Source organism: Poecilia reticulata, chromosome 20, assembly GCF_904066995.2.
Source record: "Poecilia reticulata chromosome 20, P_reticulata-male-v2, whole genome shotgun sequence".
NCBI lineage: Eukaryota > Metazoa > Chordata > Actinopteri > Cyprinodontiformes > Poeciliidae > Poecilia > Poecilia reticulata.
Window position 1 is genome coordinate 5,755,789 of NC_088849.1, and position 25,263 is coordinate 5,781,051.

The following is a 25,263-nucleotide window of genomic DNA, read 5'->3' on the forward strand; positions in this document are numbered from 1 at the left end:
AAATCCTTGTTGGACACATATAGCTTAGAGGACATGTTGAACCCAGGATGCAGGATTCAGCTTTTTGTGCCAGAAGCAACGGTGATTATAGAGCAATGCAATCATGAATCATGGAGTCATTAACCTAAAGTCCAAGAAAGCAAAGAAAAATTTCGGCCTGGCCGGGCCAGAATTATCTGCTTGATGGTTGGGTCTGGGTTGGCGTCGGGCTTTTGTGGCCAGCAACACATACACAGGGTGAGCCAAATGAAAACGTACAATCATAAAAATTTAAAGCTATGTTAATCTACTTACAGTCTATGCAGAGGTGTAGATAGTTTAACCTGTTGAGGAAATCTCTGCTCGAGCAGCAGTAGAGATAGGATCCCATCACTCATCCCAGATGGTTTGCATGTGATATAAAAACGAAAGCATGAAAATCTTAACATAATATTTTGGGTTTACTTCTGGCTTGGAACTTTACTTAAAGTTAACTAACTTGGTTGGATTGGGCTCAGACAGAATGCCATATGGGTTCAGGCGGGTTGGATATTTTTAGGTCCGATCTAAATTCTAGGAGGGAGGTGAGGAAATGGGGGTTAGTGGGTTGCGTTGGAGAGATTTAAATAAAGAGCCTGGTAGTGAGACAATTTGGAGGAAAATAAGTTAGGAAGGAAAGAAGGAAGATAAAAGGACAAAGTCTCTAAATCTAAATTTGGTCTCACCTCCCTATTGCTCACACCTAGTGTCCAAGCTAAGTGTTCACTGTGTTATTGTTAAAGGTTATGGATAGAAAACAGTGGTGCAGTGGCCATGCTGGGTCACCCTCCTCCAGAGTCCGTCAGTCCCACCGTGAGGCCCGTCTGATGCCCTGGAAGCAGATCTGAGGCAGCTGAAATAAACCCAGGAAATATTCCAGGCTCCTGAACTCAGCATAACCTTCTCTGTGCTGTGATACCCTCTGGGTACTATCATCAGCAACCAGCCATGCGTGGCCACTAACGAGGAATGCTAAACAAATCCATCAACTGTCCTGGATACAACATGCAGTGTGTGATGTGGGGGGAGCAGGTAAAGACTCTCAAGCAGCCATGCAAGGCTGCTACACGTAGAGCAGCTCTGCATGGACTGATAGTGAGGCTTACACTGAGCCGTCATCACCTAATGGCTCATAGAAACCATTTCCAAACTGGTGCTTGAAAACAGCACCAAAGGTCAGAATGGGAACGTCTATGTCTGTTCAAGCAACATGTATGTTTGACTAACAACATGTGTATGTGTGTTTTTGGTGCATTCAAGCATGTCAGGGTGTGTTTGGACTAGAGGGCTTCTGGCTGAAGTGAAGCCAGAAGCCCTCTGAGTCTGATCAGTCACTGAGTCTGATCACTTAACCACTTAACCATCAAGTCTCTACCTCGACAAGAGCAATTTTATAAATCCAAAACAGAAACTGTTTTAGATTTATAAAATTAGGGGAAAATGTCCTCTGACATCCCCCCCCCTCCCCAAGTCTGAAGCAAAGCCTTGTAGCTGTGCTCAGTTGGAGGAAATCAGAGACAAACCTTCTGAAACCTTATGTATTGGTTTCTCAGTTTGCCTCTGTTCACACTGCAGTAAACATATCCGGGTCAGTCTTTAGTCTGTAGCTGCGCTTCCATTAGCCTTAAAATTCCACAATTTGACATTTCGAAAATAAATTCCGTTAATGGAAATAACGTATTTTCCGATGTGAAGTGTTTGTATACTTCTGCAATGGAAACTTTTTTTGTTTTGAGTCACGTGATCAATATACAGAGGTTACTATTGGTGGAAACCACAAATGAGACCACAGGAAGTGGTAAGAGGATGATAGCTTGGCATATTTTACAAAGACTTTTCGCATAAACAAACTTATTCACATATGATTTTAATTTAAAACATTTTTTTCAATGAATAAAACTGCAATTGTGACATTGTGGTGGGGCTTCACTGTAGTGGAATTTCAACAAAGTTTTGCATTCGTTTGTAATGGAAACACAGCTGGTGATGAAAGGAGGTGGAGTGATGTTCATCCGACACTTAAGAGGATGAAGATGAGCTGAATGTTTTATTACTCATTGCGTTCGGTTATTTTGGACTGAATGAGAAGGGCTTCTAAAAAATCAAGCAGTTCTGACAAGGTTAGAGCACCCACTGGCAGATGGGAGGCCTGGCGAGTCGTCTGGGCTGTTCTGTGTGGCTTTAGTATCACTGACAGACACTAGAACCTCTGCAGCTCAGCGACGGCCTCAACTAAAACCACTTTACTGTTCATGACCTGCCAGTGAAAACAAACAAAGCTCCATTTTAAACTCACAGCCACCCGGCCGGAACAACCACTCCATACATCGGCCATGAACCCAACTGAACACGGAGCATCTGACAAACATCATTCTCCTCTAGATTGAGAGCGACAAGGAAAAACAAATAGGAAAGGCCGAGGCAGAGAGACGCAGATAATTAGACATGATGTGAATTAAAGCAAAAGTGGAACGATGACAATGACCTCCTGCTGAGCTCTAAACACTGACACCGAGGAAACACAAGATGGTGACCTTCACAGCAGATCTTAAAAACCAGGAGGAACCAAATACAAAGTGGGAAACCTGGACATAAAAATACATCTACCTTCAATCATATGCTGCTGGACAGTTTGATAAATCTCTATTATGATACATAAAGTTTTCTAATGATTTTTCAGGGTGATATAAAAGAGCGACCCGTTAGGTGACCCTTCACCCAGCATTCCACCTCTTTTAATATATCAGGTGGGATTGTGACCAATAACAGCTTCTCCTACTATTCTACTCTTCTCCCTGTCTGCATCCAAACCGGTTCTGGTTTCCTTTTTGTTTCCTTAACCCCATCTGGACCTTCCATCATTAACAAGTCAATTGAAGACTTGCTCTGATAATTATGAGGAACAGGAGTGATTCCAGGAGAAGCTGCCATCTGATGCACCGCAGACAGTCGACTCTTTGACAGGAAGGTGCACCTTCATTTATCTTCCTCCTCTGAATCTTTACACCTTAATGTTAGAACTGGTCATTACCCAGTTCTTATGACAACACTTAGCAGCCCACCTCACTGCTTCAGACAGGTGGGGGGTGTTTGGGTTTGTGAATTTCACCAAGCGTGTCTGTCTGTCTCCATGCTGCTGCCATGACTCAGTGTGTGAAGAGCTCAGTGATTCATGCAAGATGAGTGGAAATGCCATCTCCCTGCTAGAAGCTGGACAAAGCCACAGGTTTTCTCTCTGCATGTCTGTGTGAGAGCTGGATGAGCTCATATAAAGAGACTGTTGTGTCACAGAGAGAGATCCTTCTCTGCGCTGGCATTGTTTCAGGTTTCCCCCTTGGTTATCCTGTGTAAAGAAAACACCACTTTCACATGTCTCTTCTCATTCACAGAGTGAGCTGGAAGCAGTGCCACTGAAGAGAACATGGCCTGACAGGCAACAAAAGCCTCATTCATCCTGCTGATGCTCAGAACACAAGGTGGAAATGTGCAAAAGCACCAAGATGTGAGACCAGAATCACAGATGATGAGAGAAGGATTGATTTTAGAGGGCTGTCAGATCAGGATCTGGGGATACCTGTGATGGGATTCTGGAAACTGTGAATGTTTCTAGCTTGACTTCTCTGCAGGGTGAAGATGTGAAGACCTGTGGAAAAACTTAGACCAGGGTTCTTCAGATCTTGTCCTTGAGGTTCGGTGTCCTGCAAACCATTAGCAGGGGTCATTAGCAGGACTCTGGAGAGCTAGAATACACTGAGGAGGTAATTCAGCTATTTGATTCATGCGTTTTGGACCAGAGACGCATCTCAAAGTTGCAAGATATCAGTCCTCAAAGACTGGATTTGAAGACCCCTGACCTAGACCAAGTAGATACATAGCAGGAACATGCTAACCACAGTCAGCGAACAACTTCATATTGACTCATGAGAGAAATGAGCTACACTGAGGCTGAGAAAAATGACAGTCAACATCAGCAGAGCTCTCCATCTTCTTCTGTGGCATCCTCACCCCCACAGACACTGTGAGCAATCCATCAAGTGGAAGACATGTTGCTTTTAAAGCTCGTGGGTCGGTCTGTAAAACACTAACATGTGTGCTGTCTGCTTGAGTCTCATTAGCTGCTTCATTTATTTCCAGTCTGAGTCGTTCCTTTTCTTTCAACATTCAGATGGAAACAGACAACAAAGGATTCTCCTTTTCTAAACATGGACATCCATCAGGTCTCTTCCTGGACAACGTTTCAATCAGGAGCTTCTCTCAAGATCAGCAGACAAACTGGGACGCCACTTCGTTTCTAAGACACATCAGCCCACACTGAAATCAGAATAATGACTTTTAGGTTAAAGGGAGGAAGACGATGACTGAGACTAGAGCAGATCTCCAGATGAACTGGAACCAGAGGCTCTGATCCGACTGTCCTGAAAGTGTCAGCGATGGAAAACCGTGGAGTGCCAGCAGTTTATTCCCATCACTGCCATCCATGGAAAACCAAACTGGATAGATCCCATCTCTGAACCATCTCATCAAAATGATCAAGTCATTATTAAACACAGAGAATCCACAGACATCCATCCTGCAGCTGGAGCTCAGACAGTAATAATGTTCAACATGTCGTCTGTGTTCATAGATGCAGTCGCTGCTCCGGCTCTGAACGTCTTCCAGTTGTGGTCCCATAATGAGAAGTCCATCTGATCTACTGGTTCCCAGTGACTGAGGTAGCTGATGGCTGGGCCTTGAAGCTGCACAGATTGATTGGTGCTAGCTGATGCCAGGCAGGACGATGTGTTGCTGGATGCCAGTTGGATGCCACAGAACCTGAAGTCTCCTGTTTCCACTGACTGGGAGCCAGTGACTCTCAGCTATAATAGGAAAACCCAACATGTTTGTTCAACAAACAGAGCAGACAGAGTCAGACATTAATGCCATCACATTCCTGGCTGCTAAGGATGTTGATCTGATCTGATGAAGGAAGAGATGCACTGAGCTCATTTTACACAAAAATGTTATATTTTGTTGCAAAACAAACATTATACTTCAGTTTCGGCCTCTGGTTTGATCAGATCCATCATCTCAGAACAATGAAATACAAAATGAGCAGAATGGGTAAAGGTTAAACTGAACCAGAGGAAGATGGTGTGTCAGTGAGAAGATGAACTGAGCAGGAAGTGAATGAAGCAACAGGAGCCTCCACCGACCGAGTGGCTTTGAAACAGCAGAAGGAAGGCGGACACAGCGGGGCACACACAGCCAGAAGCTCCAAGTCTGCTTTCTCCATCCGAGTCTCAGAACTTCCAGTGGATCCAGATGAGAGAAACAGAGTCGGCCACAGCAGCTTGTTGGTCTCTAATGTTCTCACATCGTAGCCATGGTGACCCTCAGCAGGCGTCCTCTTTGGCTTGGGGACAGACTACATGACTTTCACAGTCTTGACAGGTTGTGAAAAGACAAGGTGTTCCTACTAACAGACCGGTTTTGTTTCACAACCTGGTGGGTTGTGAAACCCACCAGGTTTTCTTATCCCGTTGCTTGATAAGAAAGCAACAGTTGCTTGAAAACACATTTCTGTTTAAATTTACTTACGTTAAATACACCAATTTAGAAAAAAAAACTAGTTTCTTTATAAAACGTATTGGCACTAAGATGAGGTGATTTTTTTTATTTTGCCCATATACCGAAATAGGTTTATTTCGAAAAACTGCAGTTGAAGCACTTTTTTCCCCATCACATGAGTCACATGATCAAGAATCAGATGATGATGTACTATGTAGTATGTTTCTTAATGACATATCATGTAAACAGACTTATTCACAAGCGCTTAGGCAGAGCAAACCAGATCCTCTCTGATTCCACCCATCCTCTCCATGGTCTGTTCATCTGGTTGGCGTCTGGCAGAGGATTCCGTAGCATCCGCTGCAGAACAGCCAGATTCAACCGACGGGCACACTTTGGCAGGCCCCGATTAAATTTCTTCAGAAATGCTCTAGTTAGTTTCATTTTCCTCTTTTTCAGGGAAACCAGCTGCAGGTTGGATCTGGACCAAGTTCTAGTTTCATAACATCCTCTGGTGAAACAGACACTAAAACTGGAAGTTCTGTTTGAGTTTCAGGTTGGATCTATGTTTTGTTTTGGCTCTTTATGATGACAGACTGTCAGTCACGTTAGCTGATCTCAGGTCAGCCACGCTGGTGATCAGTATCAACCCCTAGAGTTCTGGAAACATCTTTTGCTTTGTTTTATGCATCCTTTCTGTTCCACTTCCACTGCTGGGTGAAAGTAAGACCTCTGATTTATCACACTGATGTGATTCCTCACTATTTTCAACTTTTCTGTCTCCATGGATACCGCTTATAAACTCATAGGACTTGTCACTTTAGCGCACAGCTGGAGCTTTCTGGTCATTTACTCAAATACATTTTAATTCGTTGTGAATGACAACGATACATGACCCCCGATTCTATTGGCCATTGGATGTGTCAACCACCCAAATCAACCAATAAGCTGCAAATAATCTGTCCTGTAGGTTTGCTTTTTCAATTCGATGCTCAATGCTTTTATAACCAGAGCAACCAGGACAGTCCTCGTTAGTAGCACTTCTCACTTGTGTCGTTTCAAAAACTATTGCTAATAATTGCAAACAATATTTATAGGAAGATATAAATTGGGGAAACAAATTTAAAAAATAAATAAATAAAAAGAGAGAGAGAAATTTGTAATTGCACACATACTGCCAAAAAGGGTACATTTGGAATGTTCGCCTGGAATTTGATCAACTAATACCTTTCCAAAATGTCTGTGCTTAATTTTTTTGGAATGAAATTTGGTACAATAAGTGGTCAGGACCTGTACTGTGGATTGCTAGAGGTTCTGGGTTTCAACTGCATGCTTTGTATTCCATTAGAATTTAATTTTTTTTTTTTTTCACTAAGTTCCTTAAGTATTTGCTCTTACTCAGTAATACAAATGCTGATTGTTAGACCTCTCGAGTATTCTCTGGATTATTACCTTTGTAACCAAGTAGATCATGAGATATACAGAATTCATTTTGGGGGAGTCATTTTCGAGAGCTCTCCAGAAAAGATGCTGTTTTACCCGGATCTGCCGTCCGCCTCCCCTCCCAACAACTTGGAACAGAGCCACAACTGATTCCCTGTAAAAACCTTCTTGGAAGTTGCGGCAGCAGCTGGATGCTAATGGGGAGCACATGGAGCGTGTCCTGGCTGCTGATCGCCGACACGGAGCAGAACACAGGCCCAAATCTTTCACACACTCAGGTCTCTAGAGGGAAGCATTCCTGCTGGGCTGATATGAGTCAGTGGGCGTTGTTACGCCTCGGAGTTGGTGGATTAGTGCAACCAGGGTATGTTTTCTCCCATTTCTGTTAGTCACTTTTATTTATTTTTATGAATTTAAAGATTTATTTGAAAATAAAATCCTCCTTTCCTTAATTTCTTAAGCACAAAACTAAACCAAACAAGAACACCATTCAGTGTGTCAGTTATCACGTGGTTTTAGGGTCACATGACCAGCCTCACACCAGCATCTTAATAGACAGCAGCTGCTTATCTGGCTGCTGCTCACCAGCCTTGGTAGGAGATGCTGTCCGACGCTGCTGCAGGTAGGCTTCTTCTAGCCATTTGAAAGTTTGACTGCTGGAGGGAATAGTCATTTGTAAAAACATACAGCATTATGGACATTTAGAAATGTCCATGTCTCAACCTTTAGATGCATCATTGTGGATTAAAACCTTCACCGGATCACAAGGTTTGACAAGTGGGAACTGGTGAGTGTTTTGTTGTTTTGTTTGTTTACATTAAGGGAATTTCAACAAAGTTTTACGCATATTTGTAATAAAAATGCAGCTAGTTTTACTTTGTCACCAGGAAGAGTACAGCATTTCATTCTTGTCCCATTTCCTCCTCCTGAGGTAAAGGTTTGGACTTAACGTTTATGGTTGAATTAAGATGGCAGAAATTAATGGTTAGATATCAGTCTCACGGAAAAGAGGAAAATGACCCAGACACATTTATAAATTCCCAATCTGAGTCTGACAAGCTTTGAAAGAAAAAGGGAGAATCTTCCACATTAATGTGAAGGACTGCAGTGTGTGTGTGCGTGTGTGTGATCTCACCCAGTCCTCAGTCTCATCTCCTACTTCACCTCATCAATCCCAGCTGATTTGCTTCCTGACTGATGTTGTCTGCAAACTCTGTGTTGTGTTGGATTGACCTTTCCCCTACTGGAAGATAAATTAAAGGAACACAACAGTAAGATGTCTGACCCAGGATTCCTTCTTGGTGGTGCAGCAGCAAAGCAGATCACTCTGGGTCTCTTTGCAGCAAGTCAGGATCGATGCTGACAGTGTGTCTGCTGTCAAGTGGCTGTGGAAGTTCATCCCTGATATCCGTCCACTGATGATGCAATATCAGGGTTTTGTTGACATGATATATGTCGTCACTATTTTTACTCTCAAGGTCTTTAGTGCTGAAGTATTCCTGGTTTCTTTGGGAGTAAAAAGAAATTAATCATCAGCAGCACAGAATTAGAAAAACGTTCTGAGCCTGAATCTTTGCAGACGATTGATCTGTTCACACCCCTGCAGTCTGACACACACACTGACGGACTATCAGTGTGTGTGTGTGTGTGTGTGTCAAAGATGCTGGAAAGGAACTTCGGTGTTGTTTCTGGCAGGAGCCAAATAATCCTGAGGACAACGTGGAGAGAAGCCTGATCCTCCAGGGTGAAGCCAGCTGTGTCTGGCTGAGACACCTGGAGGATTTGACGGACGGCCTCCAGTTCAGGATTAAAAAATAAAAGGAGTGGACATTTATTTTGGAGCCGTCTGTGTCTGGTTAATGAGGTCAGCGGCTGCAGCCAAGAAGAAAAACAAGAGAAAAGGCCTGAAGCTGTTTGAGACACGTGGAGGAATAAAAGAACAGTAGCTGCATTTCCAATACAAATGTTTGCCAAACTTGGCCAATTAGTCAATACTTGCAAAGAACTATTTCACAATTGCTGCACTACCGTTAAATAAGAAAAGTAGTTAAAATGACACATAAATAAGTTAGTTGTACATGAGGTTTCTCTGGTAGTTTTTTTTTCTCATAAGTTCTTTTACGTTGTTGCAAGATGCAGCAGATCTGTTCGTTGCAGGGCAGAAGAACAACTCACATTTAGTCTTTAACAAAAAGTTCACACAATCAGTTGTAGAACGACTTTCAAAAATCAATGGAAATACTATAAAAAACAAAAGTTTTTCTTTGACATTTAGATGATAAGAGTTCTCATCAAATGCACCAAGAGACCCGTGGATCATCTCACTGTCTGATATCATCAACCAGGAGGACAGAAGATCCACATTTTTCCCGAACACAGGAACATGTGCCATTATCTCATGAGGGGAAACATCTTAATTATTTCCACCAGTTTCCGTTCCCTGAAGGGAAAACACTGGACTAATGAATAGCAGCAGAGGTCAGAGTCAGGTCTGAGTCAGTCCTGCTTCAACAAACTGATGCTAGGAAAGGGGACAAGCTGAAGAGAAAGGAATATTAAACAATGGAGATGGTAAAAACAGGCTCAAATCTGGTTTATCAGCCTGTCACTGGAGCACCTTGTCCTACAACTCAGTGTGGACAGATGCACGACAATAAGCTACCCCTTAATCTCAGCAGCTCAGGATTCACTTCTGTTATGTAGTCACCAAATACACCAAGCTAACTTTATGTTTAATAACCTTTTAATAAAATTAAGAACTTTATATAGCTGAAAAGCAGCCTTGTGTCTCTGATTTTATTGACAAATACATGATACTTCTGTTCATTTGACTCACTGTTGGCAGTAGACTGAGGATCAGTCATCTTCAAGAAAAACAGCCTGTCTTAGTTCTTCATTCTGATTGGCTCAGAGGAGTCAGCCAATCATTGGGTCAACTCATCTTGGTTCTGTTGGACTGATGTTTTGGTCCGTTTTACACCCACAGTGAAGCATGAGCGTTTTCGAGAAGGTCTGAAACACTGACCGGAGTTTGTCGACACCAACATCACTTCCTCTCCCATAAATTAGTGTCGATCATGTTCCAGGTGTTATGATCAGTGGAGATGCTCTCTGGGCTCCAGCCTGATATCCAGTGACCCCAGAGAGACAAGGAAGCAGTGCTTCCTTGTCTCTGTGGCTCACATGTTCAATGCTGGTGAACATGTAGTTCACCAGCATTGAACTACATGTTGGGGAAACATCCCCAACATGTAGTTCAACATGTTGGGGAGGGAAGATGGAGGCTGATGGGAGGCAGGGATGTTTCCAACAGTCTGAACTCCTGACTGAGAGGAGAGATGATGATGCTCTGGTTCTATCTAGTTAGCAAAAGCTATGACATGTATGAACTGTGTAGCAAAGCAAAAGGCTAAAGTGGTCCAGATCAATAAACTTTAAATTCCAGTGAACATTTAAACACTGGAACAGAGAAACAACAAAAAAAAATGAATTATGAATTCTCTGTAAATAAAATTATCAAAAGAAAAAGGAATAGTTGAGACCAAAACACCAGGTTGAAGACTTTTATCATGCAGTTTTTGGTTTTAAAAAAAGGAGAGAAAAAAGATTAAAACGATAAATCAAGCAAATAAAAATTACTGTTTCTTTTAATTTATCATGCGATTAATTGATTTATTGTTTATTGTGACAGGTATAACTGACATTGTGAGTTAGAGGTGTGTGTTAACATTTTCTCATTTCCACTCAAACACTTCAGGCCAAAGAGCAGAGAGGAAAACACGCACACACACACACACACACACTGCAGCTCTGCCATTTATGATTCAGAAGCAGCTGGGTGGGACGTATGTGTGTGTGGGGGGGAGACTGTGTTGACAGCCTGCAGGCTGCTGTCAGATCCAATCAGAGAACAGACTGGGACCAGTTTACTCCCAGCAGGCTCTCCCGGAGCCGCCGCTCGGCCCAGAACGGCGGCAGTAAGCTGGGTCGGATTCTGACAGAGTTGGACCCAGAGCCTCTGGCTTCCAGGATCCAGGGGAGAGAAAACTCAGAGAGACGAGGCCAGCAGCTCCATTCCAGAAAAATCCTAGGAATTTCTCATGCGAAAACCCATAAACTACATGACAAAATGCACATTTACACATGGGGATTTGGGACATTTCACTCTTGTGATTCACATGTAAAAATAATATATTGAATTTTATAACCATTCCACATCCATATGTACTACATATTTACATGTGTTTTTCACATGTGAACATTTGTCAAATCCTGTGTTTGTCTGCACGAAAATCAAAATCATGTTTTTAGGAGTTCAGGATTCTTAGATCGACTTCCAGATGGGTCAGCACAGCTTTAAACTTTCAGACTTCAGTTTATGGGACAAAGCTGAGCAGGAAGCTGGAAATCATCTAAAAACACCAGCAGTAGAGAAAATGCTGAACGTTTCAATCAGCAGCATGGAAACGTTGCTGCTCACGTAATCTCACGTAGAAAAACAATAAAACTTAAATGTCTTAAAAACTCAAAGCATTCTGACTCCTCCGTCTCTTCTGCTGCAGGAGCGGCTCCGATTCCTTCATCAGTCCTCATCACTGTCTCTGGAGGAAACCTGGTGAAAGGAGCGAGTGAGGCTGCCAGTGTGTTCAGTGCTCCAACATACCACAGTCCCAGAAACATCTGTTGAGCTACTTGCTGCTCCTCCACCTCCACTTACTGAGGAATTTCTGCTTTTATTTGCTATTCAGGAGGCTTTCCAAGCTTCTGTCCATGACGCATTTATGGCTTTTGAACTTTCTGTCCACACAGTGAGGCAGTGCTGCTGCTAGTTGATTAAAAATCTGTCCTGTGGAATAAAAAACTAAACAAACAGAATAGTTCCAAAAACAACCTGTGGTCTGAAAAAAAAACAAAAAAAACTGGAACACCGGGGAGGGACGGATTGGACGACGTTCCAACAAGGAACAGAAGCTGAACATCCATCTTTGTGACGAAAAGAGGGGTTTTTAAACCGTCTGTTGACTCCTCTGTGACCAAAGCAGGAAGAAGAACAAACCCACTGAGCTTCCATCACCAAAATGGAGGGATAGTGGAGGAAAATGAGCAGCACCTCAAACTCTGATCCAGAGAGAATCAAAATCTCTACTTGATGTTCACAGAAAAATTCCAGTCAGCCCAGTGGATGATCTTTCTCATGGTCCAGTTTCTACCTCTACCCACCAGAGGTACCAGTGTCATATTTCTGTTGATCCACCTGGGTCAGATTCAGAACACCGCATCAAGGCGCCACTGCCTAGTACAACGGATCCAGTTCAGGAGACAGGAAGTGGTCAATCACAGACAGACCTGCAGCAGGAAAAGCCGAGAGACGATCCGTTTACTCAAACAGGATGAGAGGAAAAGCTGGGATTTGGGTTTTGTTCTGTCACAGCAGATACAGTTACAGGATTCTGGCTTAACAGCAACAGGTTCTGGACAATGTGCGAAAGACATCCTGCAGATGACGCTGATGTTCACCACCAGCCATGAGAATTAGTCGGAAAGGTATGAAAGCGTCAGGTGAGCCCACCTTCAGTTGGATCAGAACACATCAGAAGATGTTGAATCAGGTTTTCCTCTTCAACCAAAGAGTAAACTGTGAAGCCGCAGCCTGAAGGTTTAAAAAGAATAAGGATATCTGTGAACACCAAAGAAGAGAGAACCTGGATTTGCTTTTAATTCCAACAGGATTGCTTCCCAGTATTATGTACTTCCCAGGCACATTATGCCATTTTGTAGCACATAGAGTAACTGGATTAACTTCAGTTGTTATAAAAATGCAATAAAGATCAAATATGACAAATTATTTTGTCATATTTGACGTCTTGAAATTGGGTCTCTGTCTCTTTAAGAAATTTTAAAGAGACAGACTTTATCTATTTGTCTGTGATTTTCTGGGATAAACTCATAATAACTCTAGTAATTCCCCTAAGGAAGTTATGTGGTTCACTTCCAGGATAACAATACAAGTAGGAGGGTGAATAGGAGCTGGATCTCCCTGATACCCAACAGCTACAGACTGGAAATGAGCTCATTCACTGAAAACTGTCTCAACTTTCCACTTGGGTCCATGAATCCCCAGCAGCAAGGTGAGCCATCATTAAAGGTCTGCAGCACTTTGTGCAGAACAAACTGGAGAGGCCACATCAATGATGCAGAGGAAGAACGAAGCAGGAGCCAAGCCTATTAGCAGCTAACAGGAGAGGGATTTATGGCAAGCTGACTGACCACAAAATGAGGGATCTCAGAGGCCGCTTAAAGGTTGCTGACAGAAACTTGGTCAGAGGAGAGAGTTCCACCTGAGGCAGGTGGAAACTGAACACTGCTTTAGATTTCCTGTGGATTTTTCTGGAGTGAGAACTTGGCAGTAGAACAATGAGTGAGGTGAAATTTATAAAAAGTTTCCTTCAGTGACCTGTTTTCATCAAGAGGGGCTGTGTTGATCAGATCTACTAGCTAATTTAGCTAGTTTGGTTTAGTTATGCTAGTTAGCTCTCCACAGCAGAGCTCCCATTTCCTGTCGGTTCTGTTCCTGAACTGATGAAAAGTCTGGAGAACAAGGAGAAGTGATTCATCTGAAATCATCTGATCCCAAAGCTCTGGTAGAGTCTCCAGCAGCATGACGGGGATCAGAGATCAGAGATCAGAGACACGTCCTCATCAGGGACTGAATGCTGTCCTCTCTCCATCTCCATCACCTCCTCTGGTTCTTGGCCTCCAGACAGAAGCAGCAGAACCTGAGGAGCCTTTCTGAACCAGGTGAGGCCTGAGCATTTCCATGATGGGAAATCTGTCAGATTAACAGGATGTGTGTTTTCTCTGCAGCGTTCAGCTCCTCAAACTATCCTAGTTGCAGTCTTGAGGAGTAACAGCTGAAACCTGCGGAGGTTTGGTGGTGGAGCGTAAGAGGAAGGTTACAGGTTTTTTAACAGTGAACTGCTAACATTAGCCAGGGTCTCCTGAACTTTGGTTCTGACTGAGTCTCTGCTGTAAGCTGAGATAGTTGGACTGTTTGGTGTCTGGAGGTCTGAACATTGGGTCGGTTCGCTGACAGCTGCTTTACGTCTCAGTACCAAGTAGAAAACATAGGAAACAGAATACTGTCTGTTTCCAACGGTTCTGTTTGGATCAAAAGTCGTCTTTAGGACGACTTTTGATCTAAAGAACTGTCTTTTGTTCTAAATGAACAAAAGGACAGTAAAGAATGAGAGACGCTAAAAGAGGCTAGTGTTGATAAAAAATAAAAAGAGAAGTGTATTTTTTACGATTGCAACAGACAGTAATTTTTGGGAAGCTGAGTGTCTTGCTTGGTAACTTGAGTTACTGAAGTATAGTATCTGGTCTGAGAAGGTCCGACAGAAGAACTCAGACTCCTCTTCAAAGAACATCTCCTAATAATCAGGCGTGGTCAGGAAGCCAGATTGAACCCAGGAGCTCCACCCTCATGTCTGGCCGAACATCTCAGAAACATAACCCGACCTTCATTAGTCTCACCATGCGCTCTGAACCACGTCGTGTTTTCTTTGGGGCCTGAGAGAACCACAGCCTGAATGTGAACAGGCCCGGCCCATCATTATCTCTGTTCAAGCCGCCTTACTCTGTGGCCATCCATAACAATCTGTGCATCAAATGAAACCCGTCTGGTTTCCTCAAGACCCACCATCAGGGTTCTGACTGAACCGTTCTGAGGCAGACCATAAGTCAGACTCTTTTACATGCTCACACCGCCACATTACAACCCTGGATCTTGAACAAACGTTTTCTTCAAAGAGATCATTGAGAAATGATGTGGAGTTTTCTCCTTCAGTCGTCTCTGACATAATATAAACCTTGTGGCTGCAAAAATTAGACAAAATAGTTAAATGTATGTAATAGAAAATGAAAATGGTGATAGATATTCTTTCAGGAATAGAGAAAATACACAGACTAGAGTCAGGAGTAGCATTACAAGCTGTAGACGTTTTGTTTGTAATTCTGTCGGTAAATTGGTGAATCAAGAGGTAAAAGAATCTGAACATGGGAGGTGATTTGCTGCAAATGAAGTTTAATTTATGTAATTGTTTTTGTTCCTGAAGGATGAAAGAGGTCATTGCTTACTGATAGTGTTGTTGCGCAATATCCAGTCCCAACCATTCCCTTTACACTCCTGGGCTGACTAGTGACCAACTCTCCATCTAACAGGTCCAGAAAACCCCAAAACCCTTTGATTCTTACTCTAAATTAAGGTTTAATGGGATAATCTGTTTAAGATGGTGTCAAGAGAGACTCATCTAGCCACTAACTGCCTACATCCAAGTGCCACACCCTTTTCCAGTTAGTGAAGCAATCAGCCGAGTCGCCCTGCAGCCGCCTAACTGCAAAAACCACAGCAGCTCTTTCTAATTAACAATGAGTACTTGTTTTAGACTAGATCAATTTTAGTAGCTCCACATAAGCTTAAAATCAACTAAGGTAACTTTTGACAATCCCCAAATCTCTAGAATTATGTATCTCAGATTAAGTTTAAGCAGAAGTACTCTGCTTAAAAGTTGACTCAATTAATTTGATTGTCCACGCTGATATTAGAATTTTAATTCATCTTTATTAAACAAGTTTTTAGCAGGATTAAGCAACTTTATAAATTTAATAATCAATGATTTCAGAATCAAAATAAAATTCTAAATCAAATTTCACTCTACTACCCTTCCCTAATGGCTACAACCTCCCCTACTGTGTGGTGATCCTCGTTCCTGTTGATGCCTACACAAAGAAGCTGACGACACTGAAGCCTAGCAGAGAAAGACCTGACAGGGATTGGAGCGAGGGCTGGTTGACCTTTGTTTGTCAGCGTGCAAGGATTGAGGTCACCCGGTCTGCCATGGGACACCATGCAAACAGTAGCAGAAAATGGTGCCGTGACCAAAGCCAGGAACAACAGTCAACTTCTCGTATTAGAGAATTAGTGATTGTAGTTGACCCAAAACAGTTCCGACTGCAGAGAAACCAAGGGCTCCGGATGGCAGCCAAGCTAGAGGATGAGCGATGCGCTGACCACTTGCCTGCCGAGACAAAGAAGCTCCCCTCAGATGCCCAGCGAGACGAACACTGGGCAACTCCCAGACCAACCAAGTCAAAGCTGAGAGCAAATAAAAGTAAAACTTTGTGACTCAGAGAAAATCACAGCAAGAGCTGCAGAAAAGCCAAACAAGAGCTAAACAAACACCGACTATAAAAACCTTTGGACGGACAAGCATGGAAGAAAGATAGAGGAAGAAGAGGAAAAGGCAGGAAAATACCCACGAGGCGATAAAGTCACTGTGAGGAGACTGGATGATGTGAGGACAGATGTGTGGACATACAGAAACCAAAAGAGAAACTGGACCAACTCTTCACCACTGAAGGGCAGACCAGCTCATTTCTAGCAGCTCTGCTCTGATTTGTTTTGGCCGGACTGTCCTTAACTGTCCCAGGCTGCAGTTATGTGGACTGGACCTGGCAGCGTCTCACCGTGGACCACAAGGTTCTGTTGTGGCTGGTGGTGGACCAGCCCAGAGGTCCTGAGGCCCAGTTTGATGCTGCACAGGACGACTGAAACAAGCTTCAGAGTAATTGGAGGAGCACGGGCTCGCAAAGCGTCCCATACACAGGAAGTGACCACTACACTGCCAACCAACCTGTCTCAGAGCCAAACCACAGAACCGGCTGAGAAAAGAACAGCTTCACACAGACCTGGTTTATGGAAAGCATTCAAAGTGAAACAAATCAACTGTGATCTATCAAGTCAACAGCAGCGTACTGTCAGGTGTTTAAAAGACAGAAAAGACTGGAACTAATCTATAAAACTCTGTGTCCACACGGACCACTGGGGACAGATCCATCAGCCTGTCTGCAACTGGAATACATCTGTTGTTGTTCGATGGAGCCACTGATGTACATTCAGAGAAACTTTCTGCTTCATTTACCTCTTACTCAGTCTGAAGAAAACAAAGTAAAAGAGGTTGACAAGGTAACATGATATCAGAAGCAGTTAAAGATAAATGTAACATCAGAAATGGTCATCATCATAAATAACACCTCACTAATGGATGTAATGGAAAGGACACAGAAAGTCTGTGTTTCCATTAAAAATGTGCACAAAACTTTACCATTCCACTCCTGTCAAAAAAAACAACAACTTTGCAATTGTGGTGTTTACGTTAAATAAGAAAAGCAAATAGAATCACACAATATGTCATTAATAAGCATGCAGCACCGTTGTCCTACAGCTACGTCCTGTGTTTGTGGTTTGCCCCATCAGTAACATCTGGTTGTTGATCATGTGATTCGTGGCATTTCTCCAAAATAAACCAGTTTACCAGTAAGCAACCGAAAAACCATCTCATCCTAGCGTCAAATCTTTTTATTAAAAAAAAGAGTTTTCTCAAAATTGTTGTGTTTCCATTGGGCACAATTATTATCAAAATGTCAAATTGAGCAATTATATGCTCAACTTTCATCTCCAGCTAGTCATGGAGAAGAAATAATGATCACGGTCGCTGTGGTTCTAGTGACCATAGAATGTTGCGCAATTTGGAATTACGAAGGTACATTCACTGAATGGACTTTCGATAAAGTCCATTAGGTGAGAGTAATTAATGTTAGCGCAAAACGTTTTTGCGCTAACATGTGGGTTTTTTGGCCATATCTAAATTGGTGTATTTCGCAAAACTCCAATAAAAATACTTCGCATCACACATCATGTGAACAACAACCGGATGTTATGACTGGCAGAAAAGACAAGGAAGACGACAGGAACTAGAGAATGATGATGTGGCATGTTTTTTAACGTTTTATTGCGTGAACATAATTTTTCCTGTGACTTTAATTTCATTGCTTATTTAATGGAAACACCTCAATTACAAAATTGAGATTTTTTTTTCAACTTCAGTGGAATATTCACAAAGTTTTGCACACATTTCTAATGGAAATGGAACTGGTGACGATGAGTTGTGCACAAACACAAACAGTCTTTAATCTGAATGGAGAAACTCAGGCAGACAGTAAGTAGGAGGAGAGAATTGAACCAGAAGAAGGCTCCGAGTGTTTTAGGGTTCCTTCTTCACAGCCAGAACAGGAATGGACAGGATGTGTCATCAGTCCACCGGTCCTTCCAACGGCGGCTCTTCTCTGAGTCACACGTTCAGGTATAAAGTAACAAAGGCTGATTGTTAGGTACGACATGAAGTCAGTCTAACAGCGCTCTCAGGATGCAGCTACTCCAGGTCATGGAAGAACATGTGGTAAAGGAACAGAAGATGTCATCTCCTGAATGTTACAGCAGAGGTTTATGCTCGGTTTGGGAAAAAGCGATCGATTTATGCAAGATGCTGGCTCGGTTCCACTAGCGTAGAAAGATGACTTCAACAAGCATCATGGATTGTTGCAATCAACCATCACTGTGATTATGCCTCACTGCCACAAGGTAACTCTACATGCCTGTTGCTTCAGGCCTCACAAAGAGACTTCTGTCAGAGACCATGGTTTATGAGGCAGTACCTTATCTCCACTGCAGATCAGGATGCTGTAAAAAACACAAAATCTTACCAAGTATTTTTGGCAAAGTTTCTAGTGCAAATATCTTAGTACGCCACTGGAACTAGTACTTTTTCATGAATATCAAGGAATTATTTGCTTAAAACAAGCTTCTATATCTTACTGAAAAGTTACTTGTAAGTTTGTTGTGTCTTATTTCGAGTTTGCTCTAGAAATATCTTAGTACTAGGGGACAGGTAAGAGACATGGAGACTCTGCAGATTGCCCCTTCACCTTTCAGTTGGTGTCAGGATTAGAAACCTTGCAGGTGGCTGGAAGGCCAAGTGTGGCAGTGTTCATCCAAAGTCCTGGTTCTGTTCACCTGGATGCAGACATACCAGTGCCACACGTCTCTAGAAGGTCTGGAAATGGTCTTGAAACTTTGATTCAACATCCCGCAGCCTGCTGGTCAAACAGAGACAACGTTCTGAGAAGCTGTTTTAAGGTTCTCTGTAATGTAAGTGAGCATGTCCAGCCCAACAATAACTGATTTAATACCCAGCAGAGTTTGGAAGAGCATGACGGAGGAAGGAAGTCATCATAACCCAATAAAAAGAAGAATTCTGCATATTCAAACAAATAAAACTCGTCTTTCCCTCAACTCTCTGTCTGGTCTTCTCAGTTCTTTCATTGGATTTTTTTTTGATAAACATCTGCTTTCTTTGAAAGAGTTCTTTTTTCTGCAGAGATGATGTGGAAATTCTTATTCTGATGTAACTGGAAACAGGGAGCTCTTCCAACAAATCCTAGCGTTTTGGTACAGTATCAGTGTGGCAGTGAGCCGCCTGCTGGCTACTGATCAGGACAAATGTCTGAAGCTCCCAGAGGATCCACCAGCCCCCTCAGCACAGACCAAGTCGGCCCCAAAAACCTCCAAATGTCTCCAACAAGCTGAAACCGACCAAAGACCAGATGCTCGGGATTCTTTTCTTTCAGGATGGAAAAACAGATTGCAATCCCAGACTGAGAAGAGAAGTCTTGCCATATTCTTATCAAAACATTAAATACATCAAAGTGTGCATATGTGACAGTTAAGTCGTGGTGAACCGTAGAGAGGTTTACAATATGACTAGGATCTCATTGCTCAGCCTCATTATACAGCCATCACCTTTACCCAAATGAGAAAAAGCGAAGATTGGGGCAAAGAGGCTGGAATTGTTAATTTGTTCTCCCAAACATCCGGACATCCAGCCGGTGGTTATTAGCATGTCTGCTAAAAGCTTTGTCCCGTTCAAACATTTCCATGTGTCGTCTTTCAGCCTCCTCCTCTGCAGCTGTGCGTGGCTGAAGCGTCCTCACCTTTAACTGCTGTGTGGGAGCCGTAAACCTTGATAGAACCTGCAGGTCCGGCTTGGAATAACACTGCTAGCTTTAATGAGGTTAATAAAAGGCCAACGGGGTCTTTAGAAGAGAAAGAGGAAGGTTGGAGCCCGGCTTCATGTGTTCAGAATTTTTCGGAAGTCTCTCTTTCTATTATTCTTTCGTTTTGGCGGAAACATGAAACATCCATTCAACATTGCTTTGATGTAAGCCAGATCTCTCTGACGAGTTCTGCCGATATGACATCTTAAATTACACAATGTGACGCTGCATGGTTACCATCAACGTCTACATGCTGAGATCACACAGTGTGATGTGTTCAAGTCTTGTATCATATCAGAAATGTCTGTGTTGTTGCGGGTCAGGAGGCTGTTAGGGATTCGTTTCTAAAAGAGACAACTTTGATTCTTTTGAAACAGGGATATAAGGAAATAATGTAAGTGGTAAGACTATTACATACAGAGGAAAATAAATAATGTCCTTTTGTACAAATACATTACCCCCATCAGGGGTTTGAAGCCAATGGGTAGCTCTGAGCTCCTTCAGACTAACCAGCAGCAATTGGCAAACATCTGGTGGAACTGAGCATCTGCTGAGCTCAGTATGCGAGCTACTTCTCAAAGTAATGTTGATAAAAACATTGTTCAAGAGTTAATACAGGAGCCATGTTTCGATGACTTCCTGAAGGCAAAGTTTCAGAAAGAGCAGGAGCTTCTTAAAGAGACAGAGGCCCATTTACAAAGTCCATACAAAGATGAAGACATATTGGACTATAGTGCCAGCAAGAAGATGCTATCACCAAGAACTTCTACAAAATACTTGAGGACAGAATGATCCTTTTTTTGTTTCTTTTAAAATGTAACCTTTGGATGAATAAGTTGCTTGCTACAGTTACTAATAAATAACAATTAATAGTAACATGAACAAAACACTGATTTGCATTCATACTAACTCGAAACAAGAGTTATTTACATACTAACAGCTCAAAATCTCTCTACAGAACCCCACTATGATAAATATTACCAAGCTCTTCAACTGTAATGGTGTGAAAATGCAACAAACAACCAAAAAAGGTTATTTTCTGACACCATTCAGGTCAGAATATTGTCAGTCTTATCAGACAAGAAAAAAGTCTTGTCTGATCAATTTTAATTTATATGCTGATTGACTAACAACTGGCTTTTTCATTCAAATGATTCATTCTAGTCTTCTCCACCAGAAGACTAGAATTTTTATAATATATTTTTATAATATATGATAACAGAAGCAGAGGAAATGAAGCTACAAGGAGCCACCGCCCACTCTCCCAGCAGGAGGCGCTGTGACCTCTGAATGGCATAAAGCAGACGCTGGTAGTCAGGAGAGCAGAGATCTTTGCATCAGGAAGGTGGGAAAATCCATATTAAAACACCAAAACAAGTTTAATAAACATCATAAATGTAAAAAAAATTAATGGAGAGAAAAAATATCAGCTGATGAAGATGAGCAGGGAGCAGCAGACAGAGGAGTGGGTTCACCGTCTGGATCTCCCTGAGTGGGAGCCCAACCAAACTGAGCGGAGGCGAAACGGCTCCCTGTCCCCGGCTGAGTCCAGAACCAAACTCCATCCCAACAGAACTGGACCAGAAATCACTGAGCAGCAGCTGTCTGGAGGAGAGGAACGACCTGCAGAGCAGCTGGATAGTTTTCCTGCAGGCTGGTGGGAGGTGGAAGACTGTTTCTGACTTCTGATTGATGAATCTCCTCACTACGAAGTGTTTGTGGAGTTAAAGGCTTGTTTTTCGTGTCTTCTTGTTCTAGTCAGGATCAGAGTGTGGTTGTGTGTTAGACCTAGTGCTGTCAAATTGGCAATTACAAATTGAATCACACTAGCGCTGTGATTAATTACGATTAATCACTCTGCCTAACGTTGTTAGCTTTAAATATATGTAGTCTCTACCTGGCAGAGAGGCTTTTAGGTCAAGATAGGTTGATTAATCTGCGTTATGTAATATTACCGCGTTAAAATCTTCCGATTAATTGCATGCCTTATTAGTTAGATGTTAAAAACAGGAAGCAGTACAGAAAAAAAAGTGTCCCGACGAGCCGAACTGGGACAGGTTCGCTCGGCTGAAATGTTCCAAACCACCAGAACCTCATCGGAAGAATCCCTCAGCTCCGCTCCATGGATCCATTTCGAGGACAGGATCAGCTGTTTATTGTTTTATCGAAGTTTATTTTCTCACTATTTGGTTTCATGTATTAGACTAATCGACACAGACGTCTGCTGTTGATTTAGGCCGAACACATTAGACGGTCCGATCTTAAACGTGTCCATTTGTCTGCCCTCGTGTTTTCTCTCCAAATACTCCAATAATGAGGGTTTTCATTCAGTGGACACTTAAGACGCAACCTGAAATATTTTTTTTTCCCTCCCCCAGTTCATATCTGTTGATGAAACCGGAGATTTGTGATTAAATAATTGTAATAACATTTCTTTCATATTCTTCAGTGAGTTCCACTACTTTATCACTTGTGTGGTACAAGTGTAGATTTAAAGGCCTGCAGATGGACCGACCACCACATCTGGAGGTGGGATTGTTTCTGTTCCTGTCCACATGTTTTATCTTTTCGGAGGGAGTCGATGTGAAACATTATTAAATATAATTACTTCAAATTTCCCTTCAATTTTATTCATGAGCAAGTCTCTTTTCCCCCCCTCCTTCACCAGGGTACGTGCAGAAGAAACACAGAGAGCTTGACACAAAAGCAGCACAGTCTTATTTCTCAAACTGCATTTCCTTTCATCTCATCCAGTGTCAGCAGAGACGACTCTTGACCCCAGTGTGTCCCAGTAACACTTCCAATGTACGGTGAGCCACAACTCCTGAGAAAAACTAACAAATACAAATGTCATTCTGTTACCGTTTATTGTGTGCAGCTGCAAATGTTTATTATTTTTAAGCTAATGTTCCTTTTGAAAGAACAAACTGAAAACCAACATGGTTCTCAATATAAAAAAAAAACACATCAAGCATAAAAGCGATGACGGTTTATATATCATAGCCAAATATTAACTTTGTGAATCATTAAAATGGGATTTAGTGAAGTGAAGATTTTTTTTTCTACATTGCAAAAACTGTTGGTTAAATTGAGGTAAAATACCAAAAATAGAGCAGATGCTATTCAGTATTGCCTCGTTTTAGTTTTTTCTCGACATTCATATCTGAGTTGACAACTAGCTTTTCTCCACTAACTTGAAAACACACATGGCTGCCCAATAACTTGCTTGGTCAAATTTCCAACTTTTCAAACCCCAGGCAGATTTAGACTAAAAAATATTTTCTATTTCGAAATCATTATTATAAAGATTCATTTCGGTTAACTGAACTCTCTGATCAGAACTTCTCCAAATTTTGAGCGCTGCAGGTAAGATACTGACTGCCTATGAACTCCAATACATTTCAAACTGTTTCTTAACACAACGCTGCCACGCTGCAGAATAGAAAAGTCTCAATAATGAAGGGGTTCTGATGAAATAGGATCTGCTATCAAACATATATATATATATACACACACACACATATATATATATATATATATACACACACACACATATATATATATATATATATATATATATATATATAGAAAAGATTTCAACATTTAGTTTTTTTGTTGTTATGAACAGTTAGTTGATTTAGATAATTTTGCAGTTGTACTACACTTAGAATAGGACACATTTTGACTTTTGTTTTATTGGTTCTTTCATTATTTAGAGCTACAGTATGTAGTTTTTATAATGTATAATAAATAAATAAATAAATAAAAATATATGTTTCTTACATATTTGTTGAAACTGTCACTATGTCATGATAGTATGGTATGAGTCAGATAATCTATGAAAAAAAATTCTAAATTTTGCTCTTCCTTCCTGAGCTACAATAGCAATCTACAAAAATGCAGGTAAAAAACAACCAATCAGAGGCAGGAGGCGAGGCTTGGCGTTGTCATTTAAATACTTATATATATTTTAAAGATAATTCTGTTGTGATTTCCTTTAAAAACTACAAACTACTGATTGTAATTTTTCTAATTATTGACAAACCTTGTGCAATTATGTCATTTTGACCTTGTCCGGACAGCCTGTGTTTGTTTTTAGCATTGTCCGGGGCAGTGGTGGGAAGTAACGAAGTACAAGTACTTCGTTACTGTACTTAAGTACAATTTTCATGTATCTGTACTTTACTTAAGTAGATTTAATAATGGGTACTTTCTACTTTTACTCCACTACATTTTACAGTAAGTATCTGTACTTTCTACTTCACTACATTTCTACAAACTGTCTCGTTACTCCTTACATCCAAGTCGCGTTGCTCTTTTTTTCCGTTAAAATGTGAAGTTCAGGGACTTAAGGTGGCGCCGTAAAATCCGAGCAATAACATGACTTAGTGTCTGTTGTCACCCATCGGCTCCACCTTTACTCGCACGCGGGGCTCCAGACATGCGCAGTGGTTTCCTCTGAGCGTCAGTAATATAATAGCGCTGCATAAATCATAAGATATGGCGACATGTAAAATCAGCAGCGCTTCGCTTTCACAGACGGTGGGACTTTGTCCAATTTTTAACGTCACTTGGAAGGAAGAAAGGTACCTTAAAGAAAGGTAAGATCCGTGGACGTGATGCTAGCAAAGCTAGCTGTATTTACTGAAACACATGTTGCATCTGCGATGAAAAAAAGTTGTCACTCATGTGCTGAATTACTGTTGTAGCCCTGGGGTTTGGAGAACCATAAGAAGTGGGGGTTTATGTCTTCCGATATGTAACTGGGGTTAAGAATGGGTAATGGAGTTACATAAATGTATATTTTGGTGATTTACCTATTGTAAAGTACGGAGAGGGATGATTTCCTGTGTCCGAGAGTAACTGAGATTTACGAGGTGCAGTGAAGTGTACGGGGGGGAAGAGAGAGACGAGAGGATTCTGGGAAGCGAGAGGAGAACGAGAGCGGAAGGAGAGAGGGGAAGAAAAAAAAGGAAAGAGGGATTGGAACCTTACGAAAAAGAATTTGTGTAAAACATAGTTGGTAAGTTAGAAATAAGATTATAAGTATAGTTCACAATTGAGTAATGGGAAGCGAGGACTGTTACTAATTAGAGGACACTACAGCGGAGCCCGTTTTTGGGTAACGCAGCAAGATGGCGGGGACGTTTCCCTGAAGATAAAGAAAGCTACAGGAATCCTGCGTGGAGACGCTATAGGAAAAGAAAAAAAAAGAAAGTGGACTCGCGAAGCAGCGGTGACGGTGAGGACGTCGGCGGAGCGAGCCGGTTTCTGTGGTCCACCCGGTTCCAACAAGAGGAACAG

At 41.9% G+C, this 25,263-nt stretch overlaps 1 protein-coding gene across 5 annotated transcripts in view; it reads left to right on the plus strand.

The window, feature by feature from the left end:
- Positions 1–25,263, plus strand: part of LOC103482236 (uncharacterized) — a 75,417-nt gene that overhangs the window by 34,717 nt on the left and 15,437 nt on the right. For 4 of the 5 annotated variants that reach the window (XR_014085324.1, XR_014085326.1, XR_014085325.1 and 1 more), the window contains 2 exons: positions 11,571–13,806; positions 22,714–22,769. The gene's annotated coding sequence lies outside the window, so the exon portion shown is untranslated. Of the gene's footprint in view, positions 1–6,850; positions 7,796–11,570; positions 13,807–22,713; positions 22,770–25,263 lie in introns of those variants that run through there. The other variant, XR_014085327.1, reaches the window with a different exon arrangement.